This window comes from Andrena cerasifolii, chromosome 15, assembly GCF_050908995.1.
Source record: "Andrena cerasifolii isolate SP2316 chromosome 15, iyAndCera1_principal, whole genome shotgun sequence".
Classification (NCBI taxonomy): Eukaryota; Metazoa; Arthropoda; class Insecta; order Hymenoptera; family Andrenidae; genus Andrena; species Andrena cerasifolii.
This window is the reverse complement of record NC_135132.1, coordinates 1,600,181-1,621,525: the sequence shown is the minus strand read 5'-3', so window position 1 is coordinate 1,621,525 and position 21,345 is coordinate 1,600,181. Positions and strand designations below refer to the sequence as shown.

The window sequence follows — 21,345 nt, the reverse complement described above, 5'->3', positions numbered from 1 at the left end:
CGATTGTCGAGCAGGTAAAGTGGGATAGCCGTTACTTCTGTCCATAAGGGTGGTCTTATACCTGCTCAAAAGAATTGTCGAATACCTGGTCGTTGAGAGCGAGTAAGTCTTCCCAACGATTTCTGTGCTTATACTGTATAATCATTCTGCCATGAATATTTCGTTTAATTAATTATTCTTTTTACAACACTTGGGGCGGTATTTGTCAAAGAAACATACAAAACACAAGTCATTAAAACACCACGCACATTTCAACAGAGATATTTGTTTATATTCGCAATATAATAAATTATGTGGAAAACAGACTTCGTTTATATTTTGAAATTTTGGTTTTTCGTAGAATACTAATCCTGCCGCGTACCATCAGAGGCGGATTAAGGTCGGTTGAGGCCCCGGGCGCAAAAGAAAATATTGGACCCCTTACAAAAAAGGGAAAGACAGGAGAAATAAAATCACGTTAACCATATTTTTAAACACATAAACAGATTATGTACTCATAATGCTTTAATTGCAATAAAATTTGAATAAAATACACGTATAATATAATTAATAATACAATTATAATCACAAAGTTTTGAACTAATAGTTGAACATACGAAAAAGTATGGTTATAATTAATGATACTATGCGTATAATAAACTAATAATTAGACATTTAAACAACAAAAATTATAGAACTTTACTTAAAATTAAAATTACAAAAGTGAAAAATTTAAATAAATAATTTTCTTGCTTTTTGTTTTGCGAACTTATTAACTATCTCGTCACAATCAATAATTTTAAGTAATTCGCTCTCTATATATAAAATAGCCATATTATTTAATCTTTCCTCCGACATGGAGTTTCTTAGATAATTTTTTATTCTTTTTAGACAAGAAAAAAAGCGTTCCCCCGATGCGTTTGAAATTGGCATGGTTAACAAAATTTTCAAAATAATTTCCATATTTGGAAAAGCTCCTTTCATATCTAATTCTCTTTTATATATATATTACTAATTGATTGCTTGTCTTCTTCGTCTAAAACGATTAAAAATTGTTCCAACTCAAAAAGTGGAAAGCTGGTTTTTGTGGGGCCCCGACTTCTGAGGCCCCCGGTGCGCCCGTCGTTAAATCCGCCTCTGCATACCATGCATGTAGAATCATTGGTTTGAATATCGGTGCACTAATTTGGTTATGCAATAATGCATGAATTTTTATTGCGTCCTCTCTCTGCGTAAGTTCCCGCTGACTCTCCATTACAAATGTGCAATGCTGCAATTTTTTAATAAAAATTTTAACTTGCCGATAAAAATACACATCGCAGGGCTGTACTAGCGGTGTACATTTCAACGGTATAATAGCCAGTGTCCAATTAGTATTATTGTTATCGTTGTAATCTCGAGAAAATATTTTGTTGTAGACATCGCCTGCCTGCCCCCACCCCCCCCCCACGAATCTACAATCAATAAAAATTTATTGTCTTTCACATATGGTTTGACAAGATTTTTCAAATATTGCATATATGATTGTTTTGTGAGTTTCCCCGACTTACTACATGTTACTATTATATTTTGATATGCTTTCACAAATTGATTTACTTGCTTTTGGACTCGTGGACCAAATGTATTTTCTGTTTCTTGTAAACATATAAAAACATGTGGTAAAATATCACCAGACTTTGTAATAGAATATTGTGCAGTATACGAATGCAAACTCGCTTGTAAACTCGCCTTAAGGGGGTATTCTACCCAAAAATTCTACTTTTTTTTGTTTGATTTTCAAATATTTTAGGGTTTCAAAAGCATGTCTCTAAAATATTAAGGTGAAATTCGAAAAACTCCCAGAGTTATAGGGGCTTTGTATCTAAAGAGGCTATGACTGCCAGCAGAGAAGAGAGAGCTGCCCAACATGATTTTTTTTAAGTTCAGGAAGGTTTCCTTTACGGTCCTGGTATACCAGATTAGGCATAAGTTACAGAAATTAGTTGTTATCTACCGCAACTTCAGTCGTATAGGTTGTACTGCGTGAAAAACTTTAAACGCGTTTTTCTCGAAACAATCTTTTTAGATCGGGCGCACATTTTTCTCAAAAACTACTGGACCGATTGAGCTAAAATTTCACACACACTCAAAGTGAATGCGTACCTATAGCCTGAACTAGAATTATATCAATAGTTTTAATACAACGTCCCCCACACCTTGTTTTAATTCAAGAAAAGTCGAAAAAATCATATATAAATTTTTAAACAGCTGCGATTTTGGTAGCAATGTCCGAACTTGGTTACATCTAGTTCGGGCGATAACTACACTCATATAGATTTAAAAAATCCTTGGTACTTTCGTTTCAGATGGCTAGGACGGCCGCGATTCGTGCGCCCGATAAGGGCCGGTTTTTGATGACAGGACCTGCGCTTCGGCGTGTAACTTGTACAAATTTCAATATAATGCATTCCAAAAATTTGTGTCGATAGTTCAAACACTACTAAATATGTGTGCAAAACTCCTGCCCTGTAGGTGCGATAGGTTTTCCAGAATTAATTTCCAAATATCACCTTCAAAAACGAGTGTCTAGACTAGAATACCCCCTTAATTAAGAATCATTTTTTTTTTTTTTATTTCAGATGAGGATAATCGCTTTTGTAAACATTAGTAAAACATGGATACGTATATGAATCAAATTTTAGCGGAAAAAGTTTATATAGCTGCGTTAAAAAAATACCAAAAATTGTGAAAAAATAGCGCGTTTTACAGTAGAATACCCACTTAATGCTCTGCAGTTTTTGGTTGTACATATCCAGTGGTCTTGGTGCTTGTAAATTTTCATTGCTAGGTTTTTCGATTTTTGTCTAGTATACCAATACAAAGTGGTGAAAAAATAGCCGATTAGTTTAGGGGTATATGTATAAGGCTCCTTAATTATTATCGCTAGCGATGAATAAATAAACTGAAATATGTTTCTCTGTAAACAAAGTTTAAAATTTTATTCGCTAATTTACAACAATTATTTACATTATTTACACTCCTACCTGTAAACAAAGAAACGACAATTAAAGTTTACAACTCTCGCTTCTCTATTTATTTTACTCGATCTATAATATCCTTTTGTATACTTTGTACATGTGCTCTATTACGTAATACCCATCTCCCCTCGTTCCATCTAGCGGTCGTCCATTAAAAGGCGCGCGAAGCATGAGGAGCGCGGCAAGATTCGGATTAACGAAAGTATACTTTCGTTACATATGTATAGTTCTCCTTAAAGTAAATGAAAACTGTCAGGACAGAATAGGTGCAATTAATCCTCGAACAGATACCTTACTGACAAAAGTTAAGAAACAAAATAATCGTTTGGGAATTACTGTATATTCTTTATCTTCTGAGATACATACGGCGGGACTAAAATTAGTATAAAGAAATAATATTTCATACATCAGCATACAATAAATGTTTTTTTCGAATATACTTGTCTAAAGACTACAATTATTAATATGGTTGAAGAAACGAAACAAAAGCTTTGGGACAAAAGTCAAGAAACGTGCTTTATAACCACTTTTAACAAAAAACAACGGTGTGTAATGTCTGTAATTGTCGTGATAATCTAGTAAGATGTTGGATAACCCTTGGAACTGGTCACTGCATGACATCTGCGTGGCATTGATTCGATTAATCGAAAACCAATCTCAGCCGGTATTTGAGACCATATTGTTGTGATTTTTTGCATTAACTCCGTTTTATTGGCGAAAGGATGACTCCTCAATTGACGTTCAACGTAATCCCACAAATGTTCAATTGGATTCAAGTCTGGAGATTGACTTGGCCACTTGAGAAATGCCTTAATTAATTTAGAAGTATGTTTTGGGTCATTATCATGTTGAACTGACCACTCTTTTTACATTTTCTCGTTAGCAAATGGTAGCATATGATTTTGTAAAATATCAGGATACACAAATCTATCCATTGTTTCTTTTATTTGTGTTAATGGCCAGGACCGTTACGTCAGAAACAACCCAACACTATCACATTACCACCACCAAATTTTACTGTTGATTTCAGATACTTGACATTAAATCTATGTCCAATAGGACGTCGCACGTTGCTCCTGGAGTCATTTCTGATTAAGTTGAACTTTTATCACTCCATAGAACTTTTGACCACTCAGTAACAGTGAGGTGGGAGACGCGAGGGTGGTAATAAATTACACTTCTTAATAAACTCTGTTGAGTTGATTACTTTATTTAGAGTCGTGGAAATGGAATAAGAGGGTGCACTGTACTTATATAACAAATATATTATGTAATAAATGTAAGGTTCTACACGCCTACTTTCCATGGCTGTGTCTCGTCAACTGCGTGCTTAGCCTGTTACTACTGGCGCCTCCACTTTTGCTATGTACAAGATTGCAGTATTTAGTGATATTCTAACAAACTCAACAAAGAAATATGGTTTATTTTAACACCAAAAACTACTTTGGAGAAAATATCGAACGGACGAACAAGCTACCGCTCTATACGAGTCCTTCTAACCGAATGCCACCACGTTCCTTCCAGAATCGTAGGAAACGCGTACCGCGTGCACAAATTTGGGAAAACCCCGGGCCCCGAGAACAAGGGAGGTTTCGTCGGCAGGCAAATCCAACAGTCACAAAACCTTCAGTTGAACTTTATGACCTTACCTGGTCGCCTTCTACTCCGCTCGAAAATTCGATGCTACGCACGCTACAACAGTCCAGTTAATGTGCTCCTCAGCGAACTCCAACCGAGCTTTCCGACTCTTTTTACAAACAAGTTGTTTCTTACATACTTTGCGTGAAAGAAGATTATTTTCATCTAAACGACAGCTAACTGTCCTATTGCTAATGTTTTCGAGATCCAATCCATTTTTAATTTCGGAAGCAGTGTAAAATGGATTGCGTTTAGAGAGCTTTGCAATTCGAGGATCTAGCTTCTGACTTGCTTTTCGCGGTCTACCGGTTTGTGGTGCCGTTTTAATAGTTCTATGAAATCTTGAAACTCTTAACATCGTTTTATAACCTTCGTGATAACGCAACGATTCGCACCAAACATTTTTGCAATGTCAACTTTTCTCTGGCCTTCTTTAAACATTTTAACTACTCCTTCTTTCTCGGTTTCAGTTACAGTGAGTCAAAACAGTATGTGTGCACCTAGTTTCTTTGCAATAACTTTATTTAAACAAGTGATACACTAACAATAACTATTTCCATTAATAGTGTACTATGTACATTGGTAATGTACAAATTAACAACTTTTTATAATGGGTTACAAAAAATAATGCCATGTAAACAAGAACCTGGAAATCAGCAAAGTATTTGTACACTTACAATTATGGTATCAGATGATTGCATAAGTTCGTGCCCGATTGGAAAATAAAATTCATAGGTTAAATTTTAAAGAGTACAGTTTTATTGGTAAAGTATGTAGTCACCATTCTTCTCTACAATTGTTTTCCAACGATCTACAAGCTTATCGATTCCAGTTTTGAAGAAAGAGCTTGGTTTGTCTTAAAAAAATATCGCGAGGTAGTTTTTGACACCTTCCTCAGAATTGAGATTCTTTCCATTCAAACTATTCTGCAAAGACTGAAACAGATAAAAATCTGAAGGGGCAATATCTGGCGAATATGGTGGGTGCTGCAGAACTTCCCATTGCAACTCCTGCAGTTTTCGCAGCGTCAGTTTGGCGACGTGTGGCCTAGCATTGTCGTGGTGGAAGATGATGCCTTTTCGATTGGCCAAAACCGGACGTTTTTCTCGAATAGCTGCATCGAGTCTACTGAGTTGTTCACAGTACTTGTCCGCTGTGATTGTTTCGCCACGTCGGAGTAGCTCGAAGTGCAGAATTCCCCTACAATCCCACCAAACACTCACCAACACCTTCATTGGATGCAGGCCAGATTTTGCGACGGGTTCTGCACCTTCATTTGCCTTTTTCCAGGTCCTTTTTGGGTGTACATTGTTGTACAGAATCCACTTTTCATCGCCTGTTATCAGTCGATCCAAAAAAGGCTTTGGCAAGGAGAGAAATGGCCACAGTCATGAGGTCCAGCTTGTTCTTTTCAGTCAAGGAATGCGGCACCCATGTATCGAGCTTGGCACTGAATCCAAGCTTTTTTAAATGGCGAAACACGGTCGAATTATCCACGTTCATCCTCTCAGCTATCTCCTCAGTTGTAATCCTTGGGTTATGTTCCACCAAGGCGCACATACTGTCGTCATCAATGCCACAAGGCCGTCCAGAGCGGGGTTGATCTTCCAAGATGAAATCACCATTTCGAAATCTGCCAAACCACTTTTTAACTGTCCGGAGAGCAGGAGCACGGTCCAAATAAACGCTCTGAATGTTTTTTTGTGCAGTCCCAACACTCACGCCTTTCCGAAATTCATCTAGCATTACATGCCGCAAATATACCTTTGCGTTTTCCATTTTGAAAAATTTCTCTCACGCACAAATCGACTTAACTGAACGATGTCTGACGCTGATATGACACGTGACACTATCACCTATTCAGTGGATACACATAACCAAACAAACACACGAGAACTCCGCCGTGCAGTAAAGTTTGCGACATCTATGAAAATCGGGCACGAACTTACGCAATCATCTGATAGAAAGCTTACGATTATTTAAGTTGTACATTATGATTAATATTTTATATGCATCTCTTTTGCCTCAATAATTACTTTTAGTCTTCTTGGCATAGATTCTACCAGTTTCTGTGTTATTTCCCTTGACAATCTTGACCACCCTTCTAGAATCGCTCGCTTTAAATCAGTCTTGTTAGATATTTTTCTTTTCCGTACTTCTGTATTCAACAGGTGCCATATATTTCCTATAGGATTAATATCGGGGATTGTGGTGGTGTAATCAAGTGTTTGGGAACATTGTACAACAACCATTCTCGCGTTTTTTTAGGGGTATGCTTTGGGTCGTTGTCTTGTTGGAAATAGTAAGTTCCACTTAGGCCCAATTTCACTACACTTTGTTTTAAATTATCACGCAACACCTAGATATACTTCATACTTATAATTAAAAACGGTCTGCCGCAAGTTTCGATCCTGGTTCTAATAACAATAAGTGGCATCTTTAAAATCATTCCTTATCCGATTAAAATGTACATTTGCGCAGATGATATCATAGATCCCTGCGGTGGGAAGCAGCACAGTCACAACGCCAAGAAGGATTGGAAATAATTCACATTTGGACCTGTAAGACAGGATTCAAAGTGTCTAAAACAAAATCTGAGCAGTCTTTTCAAAAACAGGAAATCTGAATAAGTAAATTAATCTGTGGCTGGGATCGTTGGAGTCTTAAATGTACATATAAAAAAAAGTTCTCAGACTGATTTTTGACAAAATAAACTTACATCGAAACCTGAATGCTGAATGTATTCGACGAATAAATATAAATAAGTGAATTTAAAAGTGCAGATAAAAAGATGTTTTAACTATCTATAAAAATGTAATCCGCTCTAAATTAGACTACGGAGCTATTCTTTACGACTTAGCAAAACCATAGGGTAAGTTGAGGACAGTCGGCCCATCTAATATTAAATGGCTATTAAAACTACCCTTCGCATTATTTATTTTATCAGAGTAAACCTAATATGTTCTGTAATAACTGGTCGATATTTACTTTAAGACAGTATTTCCTGACAATCGGGTTGAGAACTAAAATCATGACTTTTGGCCGTCTCTCTTAAGGTGCTAGGAGAGATGGCCTTCTCGTTAGCTCTGAAAGGAAGGGGTAATGTTGCCAAATACTTTCGCTGCATTGTCCCTTAATAGGGGAGGGTGCTTTAGAAGGGACACTTTTGTTTAGCGTCCATTTCTGACGATGTCATTATAGGTATTTATGAAACAAGTACATCAATAGAAAGCGCCTTTATTTCCCTCCAATAAAATTATATTACAAACTCGTAAATTGTAATAGAAAATAACAAAATCTTGGATTTTCAAATAAGTGGGAAATGTCCCTTTTACTAGTCGGTGGTTTTAAATGGGACATTATAAGTCATGAAAGGGACTCGTTAATAGAACTAAACTTATTAAGTATTACAATTATAATTTATGCTACAACACACTGGAATCTATGAAAAAATTAACTCCTTGTATTATAAATCATCAATATTTTTTACTATCTTCATTGAGTGTGACTTATCGTAATGCTTTAGCAACTTTTTTAGTTATAAAGTAATATTTTTTTTATAAAATTTATATCTTACAAACTAAGTTCAACATAGGAATACCCTCGAGTGGTAAATGTAAATACGTATATAAAAAATCTATAAAACACTTAAATAATAAAATAGGTTAGAATCCAATTCTACTTGAACAAAAATGAGATCAATTCTACTAAAATAGGTAGGTACGCTTTCATACTGCAGATTAAAGATTTATTATTAATTTTTTACGATAAAATTTGTCGCTTTGAATACTCACTTTATTAATTCTTAAATTTGAAACAATACCTACACCATTAACTAATAATTGATAATTTAAAAGGGCAATTATTCAGAAGTTTTCCATCTGACCTTCGTTTCCGAGATATTTGCAAAAAACTTCTTTTGACTTTTTTCCGGCGCAACGCATTCCACTTCCCAACTTGTCCGGGGTATTAGTATTGGTTGGGGCTAGATTAGTGCGAGCGGGCGCGTAAAGCATGATAGCGAACCGATATGAGTCGGGGTGTTGACGGGCATCCGCAAGTCTCTGTTTCAAATTTACGCGCCCTCCGCATTAATCTAGCCGCAACCAATACTAATACCCGGGGCAAGTTGGAAAGTGGTGTGGAGTAGACGACAGAGAAAACAACCCATTAAGATTAAAATATATTTAATATATGATATGATGTAATAGAATACACACTAAGAAACATAACCTCTAACGACAATGCTAGTCTCTAGAACGCACGCAACTGCCCCGCAGCGCTTCTTCCCGCATGCCACCACGGTGGCCTCCATGCATACCAACACCCAGTGTTTTATCCCCGTGGTTGAATTAGAATTCTTTCGGAGTTGGTTTAATTTGCAACCGAGTGCCGACTAATGAAGGACCACCCTCGAATAGGGAAATATTCAATTGATTTTGCATAACTTTATTCGATAAACATAATTAAACGAACTTAACAATATAATAAAAATGTGTGAACTGTAAGTACTATTTTGACAAAGTATGGACTCGTGAGAAAAATGGTCGAACTCTACAAGCGTCAATGTTCTTCTGCCAGTTTCTCGACCTCGAGCCTCCTCGCAGCCGTTCTACCCTCCTTCGTCGTGGTCGGAAAATCGGCCATGCCCAATCAGCGTCGTGCGACCCGCAATCACCCCTCCATTGCCACTTCATGAGCCCGTGGAAAGTGGGGTGCGTGGGCATCAGCTCCCACGCCTCGGGCACAGTCCGGCGTCGAGGTGGGAAAAACCCGTAGGCCCCTGACGTCACCAGCAGCCCCTTCAGATGGCGATAAAACGATGTTTTGAACCCATGGTGTTTACGAGGCTCGGGTCTTGATGGCTTGGTCTATCTCTCTGTCGACTGGCACGAGGTCGAGAGCGCAATTTAACCAGTCCCTTTCGAAAGATTTATGTTTCCGGTTCTTGCTAAAATATCGATGTGACCACTTTCTCCGACCGAGTGTCACGAGTGGGTCTTATATACAATGTAATCCTAAACACCCAGCAACCAAAAGAACAACCTCACAAGTGGAATGCGTTGCGTCGGAATAAATCAACAGAAGTTTCTCGCAAATATCTCGAAAACGAAGGTCGTGCGGCGGTAAAATGTATAGGAAAAAGTTGTTCAGAATCTTGATCTTGATAGCATATCCAAAAATCATTGAAATCGGTGGGGATGGAAAACTTCTAAATAATTACCTTTAAAACATTGCCATCTATGCATCAGATGATACACCAATAACTTTATAGAAAAGTAAAATGTAAGGCGGTATTTTCAGTCGCTACTTATTCTTAAGCAAATGCTTAAGCCAGGAGTGTCGAACTTCCCCGCTCCGAGAGCCGCACGAGTCGGGCCCCGGGTCAGCCGGTCCCCCCACTTATTTTTCTCCAAGCGTTGCACGAGACCCGACAGGGAGAGAGTGCCGCACCCGGAGGAGAAATTCATCACAATGAAGTAGGTGTGGAGGGGGCCATTCTCCTACGGCTCTACGGAGCAGGCGAAGAGGAGAGGGAGCCGCTGCGGCTCGCGAGCCGCTAGTTCGACACCCCTGGCTTAAGCATTCGGCATCCTTCTCTAGCTACCACGTTAGTACAGGATGCCGCATGCTTGAGCATTTGCTTAAGAATAAGTAGCCACTGAGAATACCGCCCCTAGTGTCCAGCGGTACATGTGTATGAGAGGCACAGCCATCAAACGGATGTCCCATTTAAGACTTGTTATGCTGTCCCATTTAAGACTATAAGTGAGTTTAATATAAAATAACCTCAAAACAAAAAAATAATCAATAATTAACCGTACCTGTTAAGTATTTTCGTTTCAGTTCAATACAGGCTATTTTAATGATATAACACTTTAACAATTTGTATGTTTCTTGATCTCAGAAATGACACAGAAAACCAACGAAAATTTTTCTTTTACTGCCGAAAAACATCAACTGCGGATTACTATTCTGTTGCAAGTGGGACCGCCAGAGTTCGGAGGGATTCGGCTCCACTGATGGAGGGGGAAACACTGCGCCTGCGTCAGTCACGCACACATTACCACCGCTCCTGTAGGCGTTTCCCCCTCCATCAGTGGAGCCGAATCCCTCCGAACTCTGGGACCGCAGTGAAGTTTAAAGTCAAATCACTGGGCACTAAATAGTGTTGACATAAACAGGAAAATAACTTGCATGTATAATGCGTTTAGAATTTTGGCAATTCGATTTGTCCCATTTAAAACCTGTCCTTTTTATAGCACCTACCCCCTGCCTCTACTATTCTTTTATACAAAACATTAAACGAAAATTAACTTAGAAGTATATTTTATATACGGGTCGGTACATTACTGTCTTATAAAAGAGGTTAAATATAACCTCAACTTTCCTTTTATAGCCTATAAATCGGGAAAAACACGGGAGGAAGCGAAATAACGCTATTCATTCAACTGGATGGTTTCTGGAGTAGCAATCGGTGTGCACTTTATGTATAGAAACGCGTTTTTACGTATAGAATCTGAAATATAGCGACTCCGCCAACTCTTCCTACCCGGGCCGACTCACCTCAACTTGCCCCATCTGTATGTACATATCTTGAATACCATAAACTCTGTTCATTCAACAGGTTTAAGATCCGCATTAGGAACCTACAGACCCAGCCCTATTATGAGCATCTTTGCTAAAGCGAATGAGGAACCTCTGTATATAAGAAGAAGAAAACTCAGCTTCTCGTATGCAACAAAAATATCTCATACACCCTGCAAGTTAGTGTACCATAATGTCTTTTCTGATAAACATACCGACCTTTATAATAAGAGACAAACCTTTCCGCAACAGTGAGGAAACATTTATCTGAAAGACATTAATATAATTTTCCCCAACTAGTGATCAGACAATTATTGGAAAGTCTTCCATGGTTAACTTTATCTCCAAAATAGACATCTCAATATATAATTTCAAAGGAAATTTACAAATCCATTAATATATAAACAAATTTTCAATGATATCAATGAAAAGTATGTCAATTATATAAGAATCTTCACAGACAGATAACGTACAGGCGAAGGAACAGGATGATCTATACCTACTATGTATTTGTATTTGGAGCGAAGAAACTATATGCAGATTACATGATATTTGTTCCATTTCCTTCTGCGAAGCCTTTACCATAAAAGAAACCTTAGAAACTAACCATTCATCTAATGATTCCAAACAGATGATCTTCACCGACTCTATGAGCGGCATTAACAATCTTAGGAACTGGAAATCCTGCAAAACACAAAAGCCAATTATTGAATTCGTAATTAGTCTGAATTCCGAAATTATAACTGAGAATAAAGCAATTGTTTCTCCGCGGGCCCCATCTGAAGTTGGAATCACAGAAAATGATTACATACGTGAACGAAGCCGTAAAGGAAGCCACAAAAGGTCGATACCAAAACCTCGCGGTTTGTCAGAACGGTTTAAAAAAGTATGTATCTATTTACGTAAGAGAAATAAAGAATACTGTAGCATCAAATGGATTCAATCAAAACCACAAAAACTCTCCTACATCAGGAAGACTATACACAGGATGTTTCACCTAACTTTATCGCTTGAAATATTTCTGCTACTATGTTTAACCCTTAACTGGTATCCTGGGGTCAGTGATGACCCCAAGCACGCAAGGTTCGCTGCAAAATATTTGGTTGTCTAAGTTTGTAAACTGAATTTCTAATTAATTTGATCATAATAGTTTAACTTTCTACGTATCTATTATTTTATACATTACCTACGAACAAAGTAGGTATTCATAGAGGTTGATCTAATGTCGACTTTACAAATTTCTGTGTCCTTTTTTATTTGGGGTCTGCCACGACCCCAAGATAACAGTTACGTTTGAAAAAAACAGTATACCAGTTAAGGGTTAACATTGCATAAAAATCTTTCCCACAAAAGGTGCATATTTTTGTGGGGGTCCGCTTATGGTAACAATAGTTTCATTCTGTTGGGAGGGGTTAACTATATACGAAGGTCGACTTTCTTTTTTTAAGTGGAATGCTATATTTTATATGTGGGTACCTGATAGGCACTTCAACCCTTTCGTTACGGCAGTCCGCTCTGTTGGAGTGCCGCCACTGAACGGGGCAACGCGTCGCAAAGTGTGCACGTCGGTAATCTAAAAAGAAGTCGTAACGAAAAAAAAGAGGTCGTAACGAAAGGGTTAAATATGAATTCAACGACTTGCAGAAATAAGTCCTTCAAGGTCACTAGCGGTGGCACAAATAAATTTTTCTGTCTAATTTTCGGTGGCACTGCGAAGTAACGATCCGTTTAATCTTCGACCTTGTAAGGTGTATCCAGATCTGAGCCAAGCCCTGACCCGAACACACCTACTGCCAATTTTCCACATCTGCGCCTAAACGTTTAACTTTACTGTCAACTTGATGGAACATGGAAAGGTCCATCTACAGGACACAGTTGGGCATAATCAATTACTAATGTAATGTTTAATCGATTTAAGAGTAATTGCAACTACAATTGCTCAATCAATTACAAATTATCTTCTGTAATTGTTAATCGCTGCTAGCCGTATTTACAATGGCAATTGCCAAATGTAATTGCAGGGCAATGACAATTTCAGTTACAATTACGATTGTAATGACAATTGTAATTGTGCAGAAAAACAAATTTATTAACTACATATTTAATTAAAATTATAGCTTTAGTGATATAATTTTGCATGCCATTAATTTGTTTTGTTCGTAATATAGAATATATAAGTAATTAAAGTTCGAGCTCTAAATCAGGGAAAGAGAAGCAACGCGTGAATGCATAAAGAGTGTTATGTGAGCAATCATAAAAAAATTAAATTAAAGGGAATTAACATAGTTGCTGCTGCGAAAACAATAGGGTAGATGTGGGTATTACTGCGGACTTTTAAGGTAGGTTAACTTTAGAAGCCTCGATACGGCGTTCAAGTGAATGAAAGTTCCTCCTTCTTTTTTTAAAAGAAACGTGGGACATTAATAATTCCATAAAAAAATATAGGGGCGGGGTAATAAGCACAGTTAATTAAAAACAAAGAGATTTGTCGATCAATGTCATTGCATGAGTTACTGCGCATGTATTACTGCGGTCTGATGTCAGGCCAAACATAACCTTGGTACAAATATCACTTGTAGGGTAAACCAACCAGTAACTGGGCTTCTACATGCTTTGCATTTTATAATCGTATTTTGAAAAATTATGACAAGAACAAGTAATTACATTTATAGAAATTTCAAGAAAAATAAATTTAAATGCAATTGAAACAGTTGTTTCGTTGTTGTACATACCTAAATATATTCAAGTATTAATTTAGAAAAATTATTTAACTTTCTTTATTTACTAAAATCAGCAGGAATGTGTAATAATTTAAATCTTAGTAATTAGTAGTACATAGTTGTATTTATTGCACCATCCGTCCTTAAATGAATAGTAAATTTAATGTTATCAAGTACAATGTTTTTCTATAAATATTATTTAATATATTATAACTAATAACAGCTCAGGTAATACAATATGTCATTAATAAGGTTTTCACTATAACTGTTTTGTTTATTCTTTTTGCAAAAACATTCATGATTTGGCTTCTTTGCTTTCTTCAATTTTCTTCATTCTTTCTTGTTGTTTCAATAGTTTTTGCCTCTCTTTTTCAACCTTTTTTGCTGTGTTAAAGATTTGTCGTTTTCTTTCTTCTTTCTAATTTTCTCCTTTTCTATTTTCATTTTCACTTGCTTTTCGACTCTCAGTTGCTTTTTGATTGTTGCCTCTTCAATCTTAATACGCTTTGCGTTCTCTTTAGTTTCTATGGTTTGCTGTCATTGAGTACCAGAGACAACAGATGGAGTTTTGATTTTACGAAGTACGCTTGTTTTATTTTTTGGATGTAACATAGCATCATCAGGCCAATACAAGAATTTTTGTATGAATCCAGTTGTTGATTTTTGTTCCTCTAAATTTGTAATGCCATGCAGGGGATTCTTCGTTAACAATTGACTAGAACATTCTCCTATCTCTTCCTTGAAAGTATCCTTCCTTGATTGCTTGTTAGTTGTCAGATCAAGGGATTCTAACGAAGAAGGGGCTATCTGGTCATCCTCCGCTAATATGACAATATTATTTAAAACCTGTTCGTTAGAAATATTTGTAATTACATCTAAATCTAAATTTAAGACAACACAGTCTTCGTTTACTACAGTGGAACCACTGTTACTAGACTCAATCTGGAAAAACCATGTAAGTATAAGTATTGTTTTCATGCATACAATTTTTTGGCATTCTGTAATAAATATTTATTTCATGTACATTCTTAAAACAGCTTATAAATTCCTCTTAATATTAACTAATACTGTGAAAATTATATTGGAAATTAGAAGTAATTATATATCTAAATTTTATCAAAATCGGTGAGGAATCGCTAAAGTAAATAATTACCGATGTAACACTTTGTTAAAAATGAAAAACTGATTTATAGATATGGAATTTAAAAATATACAATCAATCAATAATGATAATAATGATATGATAATAATATATATTATAAATATATCATTATTATAATGATATATATATATATATCATTATATTTTATATATATATATATATCATGATAATAATGATATATTTATAATATATATTATTATCATATCATTATTAAAATTGAGCCGTTTATTTTGAAAGTGACCTAAGTCCATTTATACTTAAAAAATTTTTATATAGAAATTTTTAATACTGACTTCAAGTTGCACGCGTTACTACAGTCAACAAAAAACCATTGACAAATGGACTTAGGCCACTTTCAAAATAAACGGCTCAATTGTTATTATGTTATATATATAATTGTAGATTTTACATATGCGGTTAGTACTCCTGAATCAGTACTACTGTCATTAATTTCTTTCAACTCGTATGCAGTATAACTGCTATTGGCAAACTCCGTTTGATTGAACGTTATGTCATTGTGTACACTATCGAGGTCATTTGAGGAGTTGTCTAGAATAGGATGCGATAACTTGTACCATATTTCGAAGAGTCCTTCATCTTTTTTTAATCCTCCCCATACAGGGTTTGTATTCAACCTAAATGCCTCAAGATGACTTGGTGTTAAAAATTTTCAAATACTTTCAACGAGTTGTTTCCTATTGTTTCATGAGAATTTGTTTGAGGTTCAGAATCGTCTGTCAATGTAGTAGGTAAATCTGGGATCCGTCTCATTATCTTACTAAAATCCAGGGCATTAACATCAAAAGGGTACAATCCGCATTTCCTAAAACCATTTTCTAACATTTTTTCCATCCTCATACTGTCCAATGTTCTTTTCAATAATGCAGCAAATTGGTATTTATGGATGCCAACACTAATTGATGTTTTACAACATGCTCGATATGTTTTAAGCCAATGTGCTTTTAAACTTCGAAACACACACACACATCTAAAGGCTGCATAATGTGCGTAGCATTTGGATGCAACGCTGCAAGAACTATCTTATGGTCCGAACAGAACTTGCTCAAGTGTAATGTCATATGCGAACTATGCCCATCAACATATAAAATTACAGGACGTTTAATGTTATTTTTTGTCAACCATGGCTCAAAAATATTGGCAATGTATTCGTAAAAGTTTTGGGAAAGCATCCATCCATTTGGGAAAATCCAAATGCAAAATCAAGAGGTGCCATTTCTGCAGCATTCTGTGGTAAAGATTTTCCAGCAAAGAGGACGAATGTAGGAGCAAGATTGCCAGCAGCATTGGCTGTGACTAAAACTGTTATATTGGCTTTTTCATTATTACCAACTATGTTATGTACATTCTTGCAACCTTTCGGCGCAAGCACTGATGAAGGTACAGGATTTAGAGGAATGCCTATAAATAATACATATTTTTTTAGAAAGCAATGAAGCAACATTAAATAAATTTTATTTTTTAATTAACTATTGTTAGTGCCTGTCTCGTCACAGTTGCAAACTCTATTGGGTGCAATCGACATAATACCTTCACCAACTTCTTGAAACCACTTACGTATACTATAATCTGATACTTTGGCTCTATTTAATGACACATTTTCAGACACTCTTTTAACAACTTCTCTATGTTGTTTTAAAAATCCATTATTCCAGCTTCTGTCTGGCGTATTATTAATAAACGAATTCTTCCTTTTTAAATTTACGCATATCACCCGAACACTTTCCAATAATTGCGCCTTTGTTACTGGAAAACCTTTTTCGCAACAATGAAAAATCCAATCGACTAAATCATTTTCTTCATCAGCAGTGAGGACAGGTGCAGGACCAGGTTTTTTATCAGCATAAATGCTTAACTTTTTAGCTCTTAATGTGCTTTCTGGTGTGTTATACTTTCGCGACACTTCAGAAATTCGTTTCCCATATCGTATTTCTAGCAGCGCAACAGATAAATGTTCTTTTAAACAACATAGCCGTTGGCCTTTTCTTTTATTTCTTGATTCCTTATTTTCGCTTGAATTTTTTCTCGGCATGCTTACAGAATTACACGTGATTGTACGCACCGTTACGTACTTTGCAGGTTATTGGTATATACCAAGACGTCAGTGAATACAGTCGTAGGTCCGCAGTAATACAGTGGCTCGCAGTAATATTCGGACACTTTTTAAAATCGCATAACTTTTTTAGAATTGGTCCAAACAACTTGAGTTTTTTTGAGAAGCTAGAAGGATTAGTTTGCTACCTGGTGCGTTTCGTCGTTTTGAAAAAAAATGTATTTGGTTGGAATAGCGAAAAGAATAGTAAAGGTCGATTTTTAAACTTTTTTTTTTGTGAGCTTGTAATGAAAATTCAAAAAAAAAACCCGTTTGTAGATTGCAGTAAGTTGTATACGTGCCTAAAATTTCGTCAAAATCGGTTAACGTTGCTTCGAGCTACAAACATTTAAAGATCGCAGAAAATTCCCGAAATCAGCGATTCTCGACCTTATTCTGCGATCTTTAAACGTTTGTAGCTCGGAGCAACGTTAACCGATTTTGATGAAATTTTAGGCACGTATACAACTTACTGCAATCTACAAACGGTTTTTTTTTGAATTTACATTACAAGCTCACAAAAAAAAAGTTTAAAAATCGACCTTTACTATTCTTTTCGCTATTCCAACCAAATACATTTTTTTTTTCAAAACGACGAAACGCGTCAGGTAGCAAACTAATCCTTCTAGCTTCTAAAATAAAAAACTCATGTTGTTTGGACCAATTCTAAAAAAGTTATGCGATTTTAAAAAGTGTCCGAATATTAATGCGAGCCACTGTACATGAACATGGTGTCAAGTAGTGCACCTAATACTGCGGTGAGAAATAAAAATTAAAACTAAAATGTAGACGACTTTACTAGATTTACTGTTTCTCTGAAAAAATAACTCTTATTCTATCAAGCAATACCGCTACAGTACATGTATTACGGTTAATAACAAAAATATAAGTGTTTTTCAAGTAGCTGTTCATGACCGGCATATCGGAAATCGACCGAAGTCTCGCCTTGACGAATTTCAAACTACGATAAAAGAATTAATAATAACTTTGCTGTACATACTTATTAATAAATATCTGTAATAGAGTTTAAAATAATTTTATCAAAAATTTTCAAAAGATTATGTACTTTCCAACACTAAATATGATCTGTTTTAGAATCTCCGCAGTAATCGGGACATCCGCAGTAATACCCACACCTACCCTAGCATTTGTGAAAGTTTTGTTATCGACACCGAATTCTTGATAAGTCATCAATTTGTTACACTGGTACGAAAATAATAATTTCAGTAAAGGATGATAACTTGTGAATAAATTAAAAGTATTTATGATATGGCATATAATAAATTAATAGCAAAAAATTAGAAAACAAAAACAATTTTTTTTAGAAAGAAATATTAAATCTGTTTTTTTTTTAATACCTTGCTTCTAAAAAGAATAATGTACGAGGAATTCTATCTCACTCCGTTCAAACTTCAACCTGAATGACCGCACGGCCGGACGCGATCAAATAGTCTCTAGAATAATAGTGACAGAGCTTATTTTAATGGTAGGGTAAGCAAGCCAGTAGATGGATAGTTCAGCTGGTTCTGAAGTTTACATCAAGGTTTTGCTTAGAAATATTTGCTTTATTAAAAGACCAACGGGTTTGCACGTAAAAATGTATAAATTTAAAGAAACAATTAACTCTAAATAAAAAAGTAATGTATCGAAGCATAAAATGATGAAAATTCTACTCATAGTCCGTATCACCAGTACTTAGATGGACGGTATGGATAATAGATGGATAAATTAGACCTAATAGATGGACAGGTGAAAGAAATAATCTGTGCTCATATAATTTATTATTTTTTCATTTATTCTAAGAAATAACATAATTTAGGAGAGAATTATAAAATTTAACTAATTTGTTTAACAGATTCAACTGTTAAATCCATTGGAGGTTCGTTGTTTCCATTTTCTTCTTTGCTGTTGATATCTATTTGTACTAATATTATTGATTTACAAACTGTAGATATTTATAGTACCTACTCGATTTTATTTTTACTTTTCTTTCTATTCTACATTCTTTTTCTTCTTTTATCTTCAGTTGTTTTTTCTCTTTCAGGGGTTATACCAAATGAGGAGACCGAAAAGTGGCGAATGTTTGTGAATTTTTTTTTAATAATCGGAAGCATATATTTTTACATAACTTTTTGTACTTAAAAGAACAACATTTAAAGACCATTTGTACTCACCCCAAAACAACTTTTTAACACGGCTTCTTGGATGTCGGTTGTAATTTTATTATAAACGTAAATATTTTTTTATAAAAAAATTGCAAAATATTTTTTAAATCTTACTCTTTCAAGTGCAAAAAGTTCTGTAAAAATATGTGCTTCGCGTTTTTAAAAAAAAATTCAGAAACATTCGCCTCTTTTCTGGCTCCTGACTACGTATAACCCCTTATGTTGTCAACTGTGATCATATTTTGGCAGAGCCCTTTTGATAATAAAGAGGTTGAATTAAATAAATAATTAGAATATTTAGATATTACAAAAATGTTAAGATAATCTATTTTATTTAATTTGATAAAAAATGCACTAAGAACTGAAAAAGATTTTTTTTCATGTGCTACAATTACAATGGAGATATGCTACTTTAAATAAAATCATGTGGCAGGATATTTCATCGCTTTTTATCGCTCACTTGGACGCTTGATTCTGTAATAAATTGATTCATATCCTGTTATGAAATCTCCTGCCCCACGATTTTATTTAAAGTGACGTATCACCATTGCGATTGTAGTACAAGAAAATAATTATTTTTCAGTTTTTAGTGCATCTTTGATCAAATTCAATAAAATCGTTTAACTTAAAATTTTTTATACATATTTTTTTATTATTTACTGTATAGTGTTGGAGTTTTTCAACAAAAGACAATTTGAAAAATTGAACTATTTGTACGTGACGGATCATTTCTCGAAAAATTGTATATTTACGGAAATCGCGATGCTTATATTAGGCAACGCAGCGACTTTTGGTCGTGTCCGAGATCACGGAGATTACATCGTGTTCGAGACTAACACGAGATGCTGATTTCAAGTCGATTGTAATGATGGTTATGGTTTAAAATTGTAAGGGATGCAAATTTTGTATTGTCATCATAACTACGTACGCCTGCGAAGTTTCAAGTCTACATATTGGATTGTTGGAAGTGGGTTAAGTGAGCTATTTTTAAAGATTTTTTTCTGAATAAATACAGCATGCAATGAAATAACCTTTTTGTAATTTATTAACCTACTCTTATACTATACAAACGATTTAAATAGATTTTTTAAAAAATTTGTTTTAATGGGTTTTCTGCAGCGTCCAACATGTCACCTAAAAATGAGGTATGTTCGTGACGCAGGTGATTGAAAAGTTCGAAAAGATTCTTAATCTGTACGAGTGTCTTAATCTTAATGAACAATTTTTGTCAAAAAATAACCGTGAATTTTCTTGAGGAACAATCGAGAAAACTTCCTTTTGGGTGTTTTGTTCAACTTTCTTTCAAATCGGCGCCATTCTGTTACGTTCCAACAAAAATTGTTAATCGCTGATAGATTTTACTAGAGCGATAACGACGGATGCACCGACGCCCGTGTTTAATTCTTGTTGCGTCAAATCCATACGAGAACCCTTTAGTGATAGAAATGTATTTTTACCCTGACAGATTACAAAGGCGTAAATTATTCCGTCTGATCCGGCTAAAACGAATAATTTGAAGCCCCACTTTATCGGTTTAATGTCTTAAATTATTTGCCTTCGTCTCTTTATAAGGGATCATGGTTTCGTCGACTGAACATTTTTTATCTGTCTTCTGGAAGGAAAGGCAGCAATTGAGAATCATATCTAGAATTGGACGAATCTTGAAAGACCGATCTTGCATTTTAGGTGTATAATTACAATTATCAGTAAAATGAATAGAACTTCGAATATCCAAGAATCATCCCCTTGACACAATATCAGCGATTGAATTGACTCGTGTGTAATAAGGTGTCCCTTATAATACCGATTTTTTTAATTTTTGATGACACCCCTTGCGAAGTTTTTTTTTACTTTTTTCCCTTTAATAATGCAAGTTCGTTCGCATAAATTCAGCTCGATCAGATGAGATTTTACCCTGCCACAAGCGGTTTGAATTTTGTAAAAACTGCATTTTTTTCATATATAT

General features: G+C 35.4%; 1 protein-coding gene across 6 annotated transcripts in view; it reads left to right on the top strand.

Annotated features, from left to right (window-relative positions):
* The window catches only part of LOC143377162 (unconventional myosin-XVIIIa), a 390,650-nt gene that overhangs the window by 44,841 nt on the left and 324,464 nt on the right, over positions 1-21,345 (top strand). The window contains exon 2 of one of the 6 annotated variants that reach the window (XM_076828161.1): positions 11,263-11,401. The exons of the other annotated variants lie outside the window; for them this stretch is intronic. The gene's annotated coding sequence lies outside the window, so the exon portion shown is untranslated. The remainder of the gene's footprint in view (positions 1-11,262; positions 11,402-21,345) is intronic. 6 annotated transcript variants of the gene reach the window in all.